Source organism: Drosophila eugracilis, unplaced genomic scaffold (assembly GCF_018153835.1).
Source record: "Drosophila eugracilis isolate 14026-0451.02 unplaced genomic scaffold, ASM1815383v1 contig_277, whole genome shotgun sequence".
Lineage (NCBI taxonomy): Eukaryota > Metazoa > Arthropoda > Insecta > Diptera > Drosophilidae > Drosophila > Drosophila eugracilis.
In genome coordinates this window covers 10375-27064 of record NW_024573126.1, presented here as the reverse complement: position 1 = coordinate 27064, position 16690 = coordinate 10375, and the positions used below count along the sequence as shown (strand labels likewise).

At 11.6% G+C, this 16690-nt stretch overlaps 2 pseudogenes; both read left to right on the top strand.

Moving 5' to 3' along the window:
* The first annotated feature begins 9371 nt into the window (after nt 1-9371).
* LOC121530134 lies at nt 9372-10553 on the top strand (annotated as a pseudogene).
* Nucleotides 10554-14048: 3495 nt separating this feature from the next.
* On the top strand, nt 14049-15111 carry LOC121530135 (annotated as a pseudogene).
* Nucleotides 15112-16690: the final 1579 nt, after the last annotated feature.

Genomic DNA, 16690 nt, shown 5'->3' with positions numbered 1-16690 from the left:
ACATAAAACATAAAAACATAAACATAAAATAAAAAACATAAAAACATAAAAATAAAACATAAAAACATAAAACATAAAACATAAAAATAAAAAAATAAACATAAAAATATAAAAACATAAAACATAAAAATAAAACATAAAACATAAAAACATAAAAACATAAAACATAAAAACATAAAAATATAAAAACATAAAAATAAAAACATAAAACATAAAAATAAATAAAAACATAAAAACATAAAAACATAAAAATATAAACATAAAACATAAAAACATAAAAATATAAACATAAAACATAAAAACATAAAAACATAAAATATAAAAACATAAAACATAAAACATAAAATATAAAAATATAAAAATATAAAACATAAAAATAAAAATATAAAACATAAAACATAAAAATATAAAAACATAAAACATAAAAACATAAAATATAAAACATAAAAACATAAAAAATAAAAACATAAAAATATAAAACATAAAAACATAAAAAAAACATAAAAACATAAAAATATAAAAACATAAAAATTATAAAATATAAAACATAAAAACATAAAAACATAAAAACATAAAACATAAAATATAAAAACATAAAAAACATAAAATAAAACATAAAAATATAAACATAAAAATATAAAAATATAAACATAAAAATAAAAAAAATAAAAAAATATAAAAACATAAAATATAAAAACATAAAACATAAACATAAAAACATAAAAACATAAAACATAAAAACATAAACATAAAAATAAAAATATAAACATAAAAATATAAACATAAAAACATAAAAATAAAAACATAAAATATAAAAACATAAAAACATAAAAATATAAAAATAAAAAAAAATAAAAACATAAAAACATAAAAACATAAAATATAAAACATAAAAACATAAAACATAAAAAACATAAAACATAAAAACATAAAAATAAAAACATAAAAATAAAAACATAAAACATAAAATAAATAAAAACATAAAACATAAACATAAAACATAAAAACATAAAAATATAAAAACATAAAAACATAAACATAAAAATATAAAAATATAAAAAACATAAAACATAAAAACATAAAAACATAAAAATATAAAACATAAAACATAAACATAAAAATAAAAATATAAAATAAAAACATAAAATAAAAATAAAAACATAAAAACATAAAACATAAAAACATAAACATAAAAATAAAAACATAAAAACATAAAAATATAAAACATAAAAATAAACATAAAACATAAAAACATAAACATAAAAATATAAAACATAAAACATAAAAACATAAAACATAAAATAAAAACATAAAAACATAAAAATATAAAACATAAAACATAAAAACATAAAACATAAAAACATAAAACATAAAAAACATAAAAACATAAAAACATAAAACATAAAAAAAACATAAAACATAAAAACATAAAAATATAAAAACATAAAAACATAAAAATAAAAACATAAAACATAAAAACATAAAAACATAAAAACATAAAATATAAAACATAAAACATAAAAACATAAAAAATAAAAAATAAAAACATAAAAATATAAACATAAAACATAAAAATATAAAAACATAAACATAAAACATAAAAACATAAAATATAAAAATAAAATATAAAAACATAAAATATAAAAACATAAACATAAAAACATAAAAACATAAAAATATAAAACATAAAAACATAAAAATAAAAACATAAAAACATAAAAATAAAAATATAAAATTAAAAACATAAAAATAAACAAAACATAAAAACATAAAAATAAAAATAAAACAAAAATAAAAAACATAAAAATATAAAAATATAAAAACATAAAAACATAAAACATAAAACATAAAAAAAAAAACATAAAACATAAAATATAAAAACATAAAAACATAAAAATAATAAAAACATAAAAATTAAAAAATATAAAACATAAAAATATAAACATAAAAACATAAAAATAAAAATAAAAATATAAACATAAAACATAAAAACATAAAAACATAAAAACATAAAACATAAAAACATAAAACATAAAAATAAAACATAAAAATAAAAAAACATAAAAACATAAAAATAAAAAAACATAAAAAATAAAAATAATAAAATAAACATAAAAACATAAACATAAAACATAAAAATATAAAAACATAAAACATAAAACATTAAACATAAAACATAAAAATAAAAACATAAAATATAAAAATATAAAAACATAAAAATATAAAAATAAAACATAAAACATAAAAATATAAAACATAAAAACATAAAACATAAAACATAAAAACATAAAACAAAAACATAAAACATAAAAATAAAAACATAAAACATAAACATAAAAAAACATAAAAATATAAAATATAAAACATAAAAATATAAAAACATAAAAATAAAAAAATATAAAAACATAAAAACATAAAAAACATAAAAACATAAAAATATAAAATATAAACATAAAAACATAAAACATAAAAAATAAAAACATAAAATATAAAATAAAAATAAAAAATACAAAACATAAAAACATAAAAATATAAACATAAAAATATAAAACATAAAACATAAAAATAAAATAAAAACATAAAACATAAAAACATAAAAACATAAAAAATAAAATATAAAAAATAAAAACATAAAATATAAAAATATAAAATTATAAAAATATAAAACATAAAAAATAAAAAATAAAAATATAAAAATAAAATATAAAAACATAAAAATATAAAATAAAAATAAAAAATAAAAAATATAAACATAAAAAATAAAAAATAAAAATATAAACATAAAACATAAAAACATAAAACATAAAACAAAAAATAAAAACATAAAATGCAAACATAAAACATAAAAACATAAAAATAAAATAAAACATAAAAACATAAAAACATAAAATATAAAAACATAAAAATATAAAAAACATAAAATATAAAACAAAAACATAAAAATAAAAATAAAAATAAACATAAAATATAAAAACATAAAACATAAAATAAAAAATATAAAAATAAAAACATAAAAAACATAAACATAAAAACATAAAAACATAAAAACATAAAACATAAAAACATAAAACATAAAACATAAAACATAAAAATATAAAAACATAAAAATAAAAATCATAAAAAACATAAAAACATAAAAATATAAAAAATATAAAAATATAAAACATAAAATATAAAACATAAAAATATAAAAAATAAAATATAAAAAAACATAAAACATAAAAATGATAAAACATAAAACATAAAACATAAAAATATAAAAAATAAAAAATATAAAAACATAAAAATAAAACATAAAACATAAAATATAAAATAAAAACATAAAACATAAAAATACAAAACATAAAACATAAAAATAAAAAAAATAAAAATAAAAATAAAAAAAAAAAAAAATATAAAAACATAAAACATAAAAACATAAAACATAAAACATAAAATATAAAACATAAAAACATAAAACATAAAATATAAAATATAAAATTAAAACATAAAAATAAAAAACATAAAACATAAAAACATAAAACATAAAACATAAAACATAAAAATATAAAAACATAAACATAAAAAACATAAAACATAAAATATAAACATATAAAATATAAAACATAAAATATAAAATATAAAAATAAAAACATAAAAACATAAAACATAAAAACATAAAACATAAAAAATATAAAACATAAAAACACAAAAATAAAAACATGAAAAATAAAACATAAAAACATAAAAATATAAAAACATAAAATTATAAAACATAAACATAAAAACATAAAAAACATAAAAATATAAAAACATAAAAATATAAAAATATAAAATAAAACATAAAAATATAAAAACATAAAAAGATAAAAACATAAAATATAAAAACATAAAAATATAAAAAATAAAAACATAAAAAACATAAAACATAAAAAAAAATAAAACATAAAATTATAAAAATATAAAAACATAAAATATAAAATATAAAAATTATAAAAACATAAAAAACATAAAAAAAAAATATAAAAACATAAAAATTATTAAAAACATAAAAACATAAAAAACATAAAAAAAAAAAATATAAAAAAAAATAAAAAATATAAAAATATAAAAACTAAATAAAATAAAAAAACATAAAACATAAAATAAAAATATAAAACATAAAAATATAAAAATAAAAATACAAAACATAAAACATAAAACATAAAAATAAAAACATAAAAATAATAAAAAACATAAAACATAAAATATAAAACATAAAAACATAAACATAAAAAATATAAAAACATAAAAATATAAAATATAAAAACATAAAAACATAAAAATATAAAAACATAAAAACATAAAAATATAAAAATATAAAATATAAAATATAAAATATAAAATATAAAATATAAAAATAAAACATATAAAATATAAAAATAAAAATATAAAATATAAAAATATAAAATACATAAAATATAAAATATAAAAACATAAAACATAAAATATAAAATATAAAATATATAAATATAAAATATAAAAATATAAAAATAAAAACATAAACATAAAAATATAAAACATAAAATATAAAATATAAAAATAAAAACATAAAAATATAAAATATAAAATAACATATAAAATATAAAACATAAAATATAAATATAACATAAAAATATAAAAATATAAAAAAAACATATAAAATAAAACATAAAAAATATAAAACATATAAAATAAAAATAAAAAAAAACATAAAATATAAACATATAAACATAAAAACATAAAAACATAAAACATAAAAAACATAAAAATAAAAGTAAAATATAAAATATAAAATATAAAAACATAAAAATATAAAACATAAAATCATAAAAATATAAAACATAAAATATAAAAACATAAAACATAAAATATAAAATATAAAAATATAAAATATAAAAATATAAAATATATAAAATATAAAATATAAAAATAAAATAAAAACATATAAACATAAAAATATAAAAATAAAAATAAATATAAAAATATAAAATAAAACATAAAAAATAAAAACATAAAATATAAAAACATAAAAAATATAAAAACATAAAATATAAAAACATAAAAATAAACATAAAAACATAAAAACATAAACATAAAAACATAAAATATAAAAATAAAACATAAAAACATAAAAACATAAAAATATAAAATATAAAATATAAAATATAAAAATATAAAACATAAAAATAAAAAAAATAAAAAATATAAAATATAAAAAAACATAAAAACATAAAAATATAAAAATAAAAACATAAAACATAAAAAAATATAAAACATAAAATATAAAAAAAAAAATAAAAACATAAAACATAAAAATATAAAACATAAAAAAACATAAAAACATAAAAATATAAAAACATAAAAACATAAAAATATAAATAAAAATAAAAAATAAAAAATATAAAATATAAAACATAAAATAAAATAAAAATATAAAAATATAAAACATAAAATATAAACATAAAACATAAAATATAAAATATAAACTATAAAATATAAAATATAAAAACATAAAAAATAAAATATAAAAACATAAAAACATAAAAATAAAATATAAAATATAAAAATATAAAAACATAAAACATAAAAATACAAAACATAAAATATAAAATCATAAAAATATAAAAATAAAAACATAAAATATAAAAATATAAAAACATAAAATATAAAATATAAAAATATAAAACATAAAAAATATAAAAATATAAAAACATAAAAACATAAAATATAAAAACATAAAAATATAAAAAAAAAACATAAAACATAAAAAATATAAAAATATAAAAATATAAAATATAAAACATAAAAATATAAAAACATAAAATATAAAACATAAAACATAAAAACATAAAATATAAAAATATAAAATATAAAATATAAAATATAAAATATAAAAATATAAAAACATAAAAATATAAAAATAAAAATAAAATATAAAATATAAAATATAAAAATATAAAAACATAAAACATAAAAACATAAAAATATAAAATATAAAATCATAAAATATAAAACATAAAAAATATAAAATATAAAAACATAAAATATAAAACATAAAAATAAAACATAAAATATAAAAATATAAAACATAAAACATAAAATATAAAAATATAAAAATATAAAAATATAAAAATATAAAAAACATAAAAATATAAAATATAAAATATAAAAATAAAAACATAAAAATATAAAATATAAAAACATAAAATATAAAACATAAAAAATATAAAAACATAAAACATAAAACATAAAACATAAAATCATAAAAATAAAAAAAAAAATAAAAATATAAAAATAAACATAAAAAATAAAAATATAAAACATAAAAACATAAAAACATAAAAATATAAAATATAAAAATACAAAAAAAAACATAAAAACATAAAAACATAAAAATATAAAAATAAAATATAAAATATAAAATAAAATAAAAACATAAAAATATAAAAACATAAAATATAAATATAAAATATAAAACATAAAAACATAAAAATATAAAAACATAAAAACATAAAACATAAAATATAAAACATAAAAACATAAAAACATAAAAACATAAAAATAAAAAATACATAAAATATAAAACATAAAATAAAAACATAAAAACATAAAAAATAAAAAATATAAAATATAAAACATAAAAAAATAAAAATATAAAAACATAAAAAATATAAAAACATAAAAATATAAAATATAAAACATAAAATCATAAAAACATAAAAATAAAAACATAAAAATATAAAAATATAAAAAATATAAAATATAAAAATAAAAATATAAAATATAAAAACATAAAAATATAAAATCATAAAAACATAAAAACATAAAAATAAAAATAAATATAAAATAAAATAAAACATAAAATATAAAATAAAAATATAAAATATAAAAAACATAAAAATATAAAAAACATAAAATAAACATAAAATATAAAACATAAAAATATAAAACATAAAAACATAAAAACATAAAAACATAAAATATAAACATAAAATGATAAAAATATAAAAATAAAAAACATAAAACATAAAAACATAAAAATAAAATAAAAATATAAAAATATAAAATATAAAAAATAAAAATATAAAATAAAAAAAACATAAAAACATAAAAACATAAAACATAAAAAATAAAAACATAAAATAAAAACATAAAAACATAAAATATAAAATATAAAATAAAAATATAAAAACATAAAAATATAAAATATAAAAAAACATAAAAACATAAAAAATAAAAATATAAAAACATAAAATATAAAAAATAAAAATAAAACATAAAACATAAAACATAAAACATAAAAATATAAAACATAAAACATAAAAACATAAAACATAAAAACATAAAAATAAAACATAAAACATAAAACATAAAAACATAAAAATATAAAATATAAAACATAAAAACATAAATAAAAAATATAAAAATATAAAATATAAAAAAATATAAAAACATAAAATATAAAACATAAACATAAAATATAAAATATAAAATATAAAATATAAAATATAAAATATAAAATATAAAATATAAAAAATAAAAAATAAAAATAAAACATAAACATAAAAATATAAAAACATAAAACATAAAACATAAAAATATAAAACATAAAATATAAAAACATAAAACATAAAACATAAAAACATAAAAATATAAAATATAAAAACATAAAAATATAAAATATAAAAATATAAAAATATAAAATATAAAAACATAAAAATATAAAAATATAAAAAAAATAAAAATATAAAAACATAAAACATAAAAAATATAAAAACATAAAATATAAAAATAAAAATATAAAATATAAATATAAAAATAAAATATAAAAATAATAAAAACATAAAAACATAAAATATAAAACATAAAAATATAAAAACATAAAAACATAAAAATAAAAAAAATAAAACATAAAAATATAAAATATAAAAATTTAAAATATAAAACATAAAACATAAAATATAAAATATAAAAATATAAAAATATAAAATATAAAAACATAAAATATAAAATATAAAAAACATAAAATATAAAATATAAAATATAAAAACATAAAAACATAAAATATAAAATATAAAATATAAAATATAAAATATAAAATAAAAAATATAAAATATAAAACATAAAATATAAAATATAAAATATAAAAAAAATAAAAATAAAAAATAAAAACATAAAACATAAAATATAAAATATAAAAATATAAAATATAAAAATATAAAAATATAAAATATAAAATATAAAATATAAAAAATAAAATATAAAATATAAAATATAAAATATAAAACATAAAATATAAAAATATAAAATATAAAAACATAAAATATAAAATATAAAATATAAAAATAAAAAAAAATATAAAATAAAAATATAAAAATATAAAATATAAAATATAAAATATAAAATATAAAATATAAAATATAAAAATATAAAATATAAAATATAAAAATATAAAATATAAAATATAAAATATAAAATATAAAAACATAAAATATAAAATATAAAATATAAAAATATAAAATATAAAATATAAAAAACATAAAATATAAAATATAAAATATAAAATATAAAATATAAAATATAAAATATAAAATAAAAAAACATAAAATATAAAATATAAAATATAAAATATAAAATATAAAATATAAAAATATAAAATAAAAAATATAAAATATAAAAATATAAAATATAAAATATAAAATATAAAATATAAAATATAAAATATAAAATATAAAAACATAAAATATAAAAAATATAAAATATAAAATATAAAATATAAAATATAAAATAAAAACATAAAAATATAAAATATAAAATATAAAATATAAAAATAAAATATAAAATATAAAATATAAAATATAAAATATAAAATATAAAAATATAAAATATAAAATATAAAATATAAAATATAAAATATAAAATATAAAATATAAAATATAAAAACATAAAATATAAAATATAAAAAAACTAAAAACATAAATATAAAATAAAACATAAAATATAAAATATAAAAACATAAAATATAAAATATAAAAATAAAAATATAAAATATAAAATATAAAATATAAAATATAAAATATAAAAATAAAAAAAAAAACATAAAAATAAAAATATAAAATATAAAATATAAAACATAAAATATAAAATATAAAATATAAAATATAAAATATAAAATAAAAAAACATAAAACATAAAAACATAAAATATAAAATATAAAATATAAAATATAAAAATATAAAATATAAAATATAAAATATAAAAACATAAAATATAAAATATAAAATATAAAATATAAAAATATAAAATATAAAATATAAAATATAAAATATAAAATATAAAATATAAAATATAAAATATAAAATATAAATATATATGTCCATGGCGTGGGCAACACCTCCCTGCAGAGTGATGTTCATGATGATGACGCCTCGAGTGCCGGATCTGCATCATATCTGCGCGCCCGGAGCAGTACCAATTTGATGTTGAATAAATCAATGCATGCCATGAATGAGGAGCATAATTACGAGACGATTGCACCAGCTGGAAGCTATAATGCCTTCAAGGATTTTACCTGGCGGCGTTCGCCAAAGAAATCCGGAGGCAGTGGCGGCTGCAAGGCGCGTCTATCAGCTCGGAGGCTGCCGAGGAGAAGCTAAACCAGGAGGCTTTCAGATTGACCAGAACCATCAGGAATCTGCTGCACACGTCGGAACAGCAACCGGATCTCACACAGCCGCGTCACTCGTTGGCCTCCATTTCCTCGCTACCCTCGGGAAATCATCGTCTGTGCAAGGGAAAAACCAGTTCGGTGAGGACATTGCTGACGCCACCATTGCACAATTCCACCAGCATCATGAATGCCACTCTAGAGGCGTCTCCGGCGTCACCGGCTGGGAAATCAATGCGGAATTGATCTTTCTGCGGGCCAACAATATGCGAGACTCGAGGCTATCGCTGCGCAGCTCCACCGACAGTTCCGTGCATTCCACCATCTCCTCGACGGCATCCTCTTCCTCGAAAGTGGAAACGGACGAGGAGACCAGACCCAGACCACCGCCAGCAACATAGCCATCAGCAATAGTAATATCAAACCCACCAGTAATAAGCAGAGCGGCGGTTCTAGTACCGAAGATGAGAGTGGTTTCAGTTCGATTAGCTCCTTTCACGATGTCGGCTTGCCTTTGAGTTCCACCTTGATGAATGGTAACCAAAGACGTCTGTCCATGTCCACGGATAGCAGGAATTCCACCCTGAAATCTGGCTTGAATATGCTGGGATTACCAATGCAAAATCAGACTCAAATTCAAGTTCAGGTTCAAGCTCAGATTTCCAGCAGTGCATCGCCCTCGAAAACCTATCGCAATGCGAATCGCTATCAGCGCTTTTCCACTTTATCAAACGAAGATGCAGCAGCCGTATTGTGGGTCTAGATGGGTGGAAAATTCTGCTAACGAAATCACTTTTCAACATTGATTTGACTTTCGAAAATAAGTTCTGAAACTTTATTTAATTTCTATAAACCCCTGTAGATTTAGTCTGGTTTTTCTCTAGTGCCTCCGCTTAGTGTTTAGTTCATCACTTTTAAAGAGTGTTTAATTTTAAAACTTATATTTTATCATTTACTTTTTTTTAAGAACAAAGCGCGCATTTCTATGTTAACAATATGTACATTTTTCATAATTCTTAAGTTTTGCAGTATTTATAAATGAATAAAAATAATTTATACCATAAAATATAAAATATAAAATATAAAATATAAAATATAAAATATAAAATATAAAATATAAAATATAAAATATAAAATATAAAATATAAAATATAAAATATAAAATATAAAATATAAAATATAAAATATAAAATATAAAACATAAAATATAAAATATAAAATATAAAATATAAAATATAAAATATAAAATATAAAATATAAAATATAAAATATAAAATATAAAATATAAAATATAAAATATAAAATATAAAATATAAAATATAAAATATAAAATATAAAATAAAATAAAAAATATAAAATAAAAAATATAAAATATAAAATATAAAATATAAAATATAAAATATAAAATATAAAAATATAAAATATAAAATATAAAATATAAAATATAAAATATAAAATATAAAATATAAAATATAAAATATAAAATATAAAATATAAAAATATAAAATATAAAATATAAAAACATAAAATATAAAATATAAAATATAAAATATAAAATATAAAATATAAAATATAAAAAAAATATAAAATATAAAAATATAAAATATAAAATATAAAATATAAAATATAAAATATAAAATATAAAAATATAAAAACATAAAATATAAAATATAAAATATAAAAATATAAAATATAAAATATAAAATATAAAAAATAAAATATAAAATATAAAATATAAAATATAAAATATAAAATATAAAATATATAAAAAATATAAAATATAAAAATATAAAATATAAAATATAAAATATAAAATATAAAATATAAAATATAAAATATAAAAATAAAAAATATAAAATATAAAATATAAAAAATAAAATATAAAAACATAAAAATATAAAATATAAAATATAAAAAATAAAATATAAAATATAAAAATAAAAAAAATATAAAAATATAAAATATAAAAATATAAAATATAAAATATAAAATAAATAAAATATAAAATATAAAATATAAAAATAAAATATAAACATATAAAATATAAAATATAAAAATATAAAATATAAAAATATAAAATATAAAATATAAAATATAAAATATAAAAACATAAAATATAAAATATAAAATAAAATAAAAAATATAAAATATAAAATATAAAATATAAAATATAAAATATAAAATATAAAAATATAAAATATAAAAATATAAAAATATAAAATATAAAATATAAAATATAAAAATATAAAAATATAAAATATAAAATATAAAACATAAAAAATATAAAATATAAAAATATAAAATATAAAATATAAAATATAAAATATAAAAATATAAAAATATAAAATATAAAATATAAAATATAAAATATAAAATATAAAATATAAAATATAAAAACATAAAATAAAAATATAAAATATAAAAAAATATAAAAATATAAAATATAAAAATAAAAATAAAAATATAAAAATATAAAATATAAAATATAAAATATAAAAATATAAAATATAAAATATAAAATATAAAATATAAAATATAAAATATAAAATATAAAATATAAAATATAAAAATAAAATATAAAAATATAAAAATATAAAAATATAAAATATAAAATATAAAATATAAAATATAAAATATAAAATATAAAATATAAAATATAAAAAAATATAAAATATAAAATATAAAATAAAAATATAAAATATAAAATATAAAATATAAAATATAAAATATAAAATATAAAATATAAAATATAAAATATAAAAATATAAAAATATAAAATATAAAATATAAAATATAAAAACATAAAAATATAAAATATAAAATATAAAATATAAAATATAAAAATATAAAATATAAAATATAAAATATAAAATATAAAATATAAAATATAAAATATAAAATATAAAATATATAAAATATAAAATATAAAATATAAAAATATAAAATATAAAATATAAAAATATAAAATATAAAATATAAAATATAAAATATAAAATATAAAATATAAAATATAAAATATAAAAAAAAATAAAAATATAAAATATAAAATATAAAATATAAAATATAAAATAAAAAATATAAAATATAAAATATAAAAAATAAAATATAAAATATAAAATATAAAATATAAAATATAAAATATAAAATATAAAATATAAAATATAAAATATAAAATATAAAAATATAAAATATAAAATATAAAATATAAAAATATAAAATATAAAATATAAAAATATAAAATATAAAATATAAAATATAAAATATAAAATATAAAATATAAAATATAAAATATAAAATATAAAATATAAAATATAAAATATAAAAATATAAAATATAAAATATAAAATATAAAAATATAAAATATAAAATATAAAATATAAAATATAAAATATAAAATATAAAATATAAAAATATAAAAAATAAAAATATAAAATATAAAAACATAAAATATAAAATATAAAATATAAAATATAAAACATAAAACATAAAATATAAAATATAAAATATAAAAATATAAAATATAAAATATAAAATATAAAATATAAAATATAAAATATAAAATATAAAAACATAAAATATAAAATATAAAATATAAAATATAAACATAAAATATAAAATATAAAATATAAAATATAAAAATATAAAATATAAAATATAAAAATATAAAATATAAAATATAAAATATAAAATATAAAATATAAAATATAAAATATAAAAATATAAAATATAAAATATAAAAATATAAAATATAAAATATAAAATATAAAATATAAAATATAAAATATAAAATAAAAATATAAAATATAAAATAATAAAAATATAAAATATAAAATATAAAATATAAAAATAAAATATAAAATATAAAATATAAAATATAAAATATAAAATATAAAATATAAAATATAAAAATATAAAATATAAAATATAAAATATAAAATATAAAAATAAAAATATAAAACATAAAAATATAAAATATAAATATAAAACATAAAAATAAAACATAAAATAAAAATATAAAATATAAAATAAAAACAAAAAAATATAAAATATAAAATATAAAATATAAAATAAATATAAATATAAATATAAAATATAAAATATAAAAATATAAAAATATAAAATATAAATAAAAATAAAAATAAAATATAAAATATAAAATATAAAATATAAAATATAAAATAAATAAAAAATAAAATATATAAAATATAAAATATAAAAAAAATATAAAATATAAAAAATATAAAATATAAAATATAAAATATAAAATATAAAATATAAAATATAAAATATAAAATATAAAATATAAAATATAAAATATAAAATATAAAATATAAAATATAAAATATAAAATATAAAATATAAAATATAAAATATAAATATATATGTCCATGGCGTGGGCAACACCTCCCTGCAGAGTGATGTTCATGATGATGACGCCTCGAGTGCCGGATCTGCATCATATCTGCGCGCCCGGAGCAGTACCAATTTGATGTTGAATAAATCAATGCATGCCATGAATGAGGAGCATAATTACGAGACGATTGCACCAGCTGGAAGCTATAATGCCTTCAAGGATTTTACCTGGCGGCGTTCGCCAAAGAAATCCGGAGGCAGTGGCGGCTGCAAGGCGCGTCTATCAGCTCCGGAGGCTGCCGAGGAGAAGCTAAACCAGGAGGCTTTCAGATTGACCAGAACCATCAGGAATCTGCTGCACACGTCGGAACAGCAACCGGATCTCACACAGCCGCGTCACTCGTTGGCCTCCATTTCCTCACTACCCTCGGGAAATCATCGTCTGTGCAAGGGAAAAACCAGTTCGGTGAGGACATTGCTGACGCCACCATTGCACAATTCCACCAGCATCATGAATGCCACTCTAGAGGCGTCTCCGGCGTCACCGGCTGGGAAATCCAATGCGGAATTGATCTTTCTGCGGGCCAACAATATGCGAGACTCGAGGCTATCGCTGCGCAGCTCCACCGACAGTTCCGTGCATTCCACCATCTCCTCGACGGCATCCTCTTCCTCGAAAGTGGAAACGGACGAGGAGACCCAGACCCAGACCACCGCCAGCAACATAGCCATCAGCAATAGTAATATCAAACCCACCAGTAATAAGCAGAGCGGCGGTTCTAGTACCGAAGATGAGAGTGGTTTCAGTTCGATTAGCTCCTTTCACGATGTCGGCTTGCCTTTTGAGTTCCACCTTGATGAATGGTAAACCAAAGACGTCTGTCCATGTCCACGGATAGCAGGAATTCCACCCTGAAATCTGGCTTGAATATGCTGGGATTACCAATGCAAAATCAGACTCAAATTCAAGTTCAGGTTCAAGCTCAGATTTCCAGCAGTGCATCGCCCTCGAAAACCTATCGCAATGCGAATCGCTATCAGCGCTTTCCACTTTATCAAACGAAGATGCAGCAGCCGTATTGTGGGTCTAGATGGGTGGAAAATTCTGCTAACGAAATCACTTTTCAACATTGATTTGACTTTCGAAAATAAGTTCTGAAACTTTATTTAATTTCTATAAACCCCTGTAGATTTAGTCTGGTTTTTCTAGTGCCTCCGCTTAGTGTTTAGTTCATCACTTTTAAAGAGTGTTTAATTTTAAAACTTATATTTTATCATTTACTTTTTTTAAGAACAAAAGCGCACTTTCTATGTTAACAATATGTACATTTTTCATAATTCTTAAGTTTTGCAGTATTTATAAATGAATAAAAAAAATTTATAACCATAAAACATAAAATATAAAAATATAAAATATAAAATATAAAATATAAAAATATAAAACATAAACATAAAAAATAAAAATATAAAATATAAAAACATAAAATATAAAATATAAAAAAATATAAAATATAAAAATATAAAATATAAAATATAAAATAAAATATAAAATAAAAATATAAAACATAAAAAAACATAAAATATAAAACATAAAAACATAAAATATAAAATAAAAATAAAAATATAAAATATAAAAACATAAAAAACATAAAATATAAAAATATAAAAATATAAAAACATAAAAAATATAAAAAACATAAAAATATAAAAACATAAAAATATAAAAACATAAAAACATAAAAACATAAAATATAAAACATAAAATATAAAACATAAAATATAAAAACATAAAATATAAAAAATAAAAATAAAACATAAAAAATATAAAAATAAAAATAAAAACATAAAAACATAAAAACATAAAACATAAAAACATAAAAACATAAAACATAAAACATAAAAAAAACATAAAATATAAACATAAAACAAAAACATAAAATAAAAACATAAAAACATAAAAAAAAAATATAAAATAAAAATATAAAAAACATAAAACATAAAAACATAAAATATAAAAATATAAAAATAAAATATAAAAACATAAAAATATAAAAATAAAAATAAAAATATAAAAACATAAAACATAAAATATAAAAATATAAAACATAAAAACATAAAAATATAAAATATAAAATATAAAATATAAAAATAATAAAATAAAAACATAAAAATATAAAATATAAAATATAAAATATAAAACATAAAATATAAAACATAAACATAAAAACATAAAATATAAAATAAAACATAAAAATATAAAAATAAAAATATAAAATATAAAATAAACATAAAACTATAAAATATAAAACATAAAAATATAAAAACATAAAAATATAAAATATAAAAATAAAAACATAAAAACATAAAACATAAAACATAAAACATAAAAATATAAAAACATAAAAATAAAATAAAAATATAAAAACATAAAATAAAAAAAAAATAAAAATATAAAAATATAAAATATAAAACATAAAACATAAAACATAAAAACATAAAACATAAAAATATAAAAATAAAAATATAAACATAAAAATAAAAACATATAAAAATATAAAAATATAAAATATAAAATATAAACATAAAACATAAAACATAAAAACATAAAAATATAAAATATAAAAACATAAAAACATAAAACATAAACATAAAAACATAAAAAATAAAAAC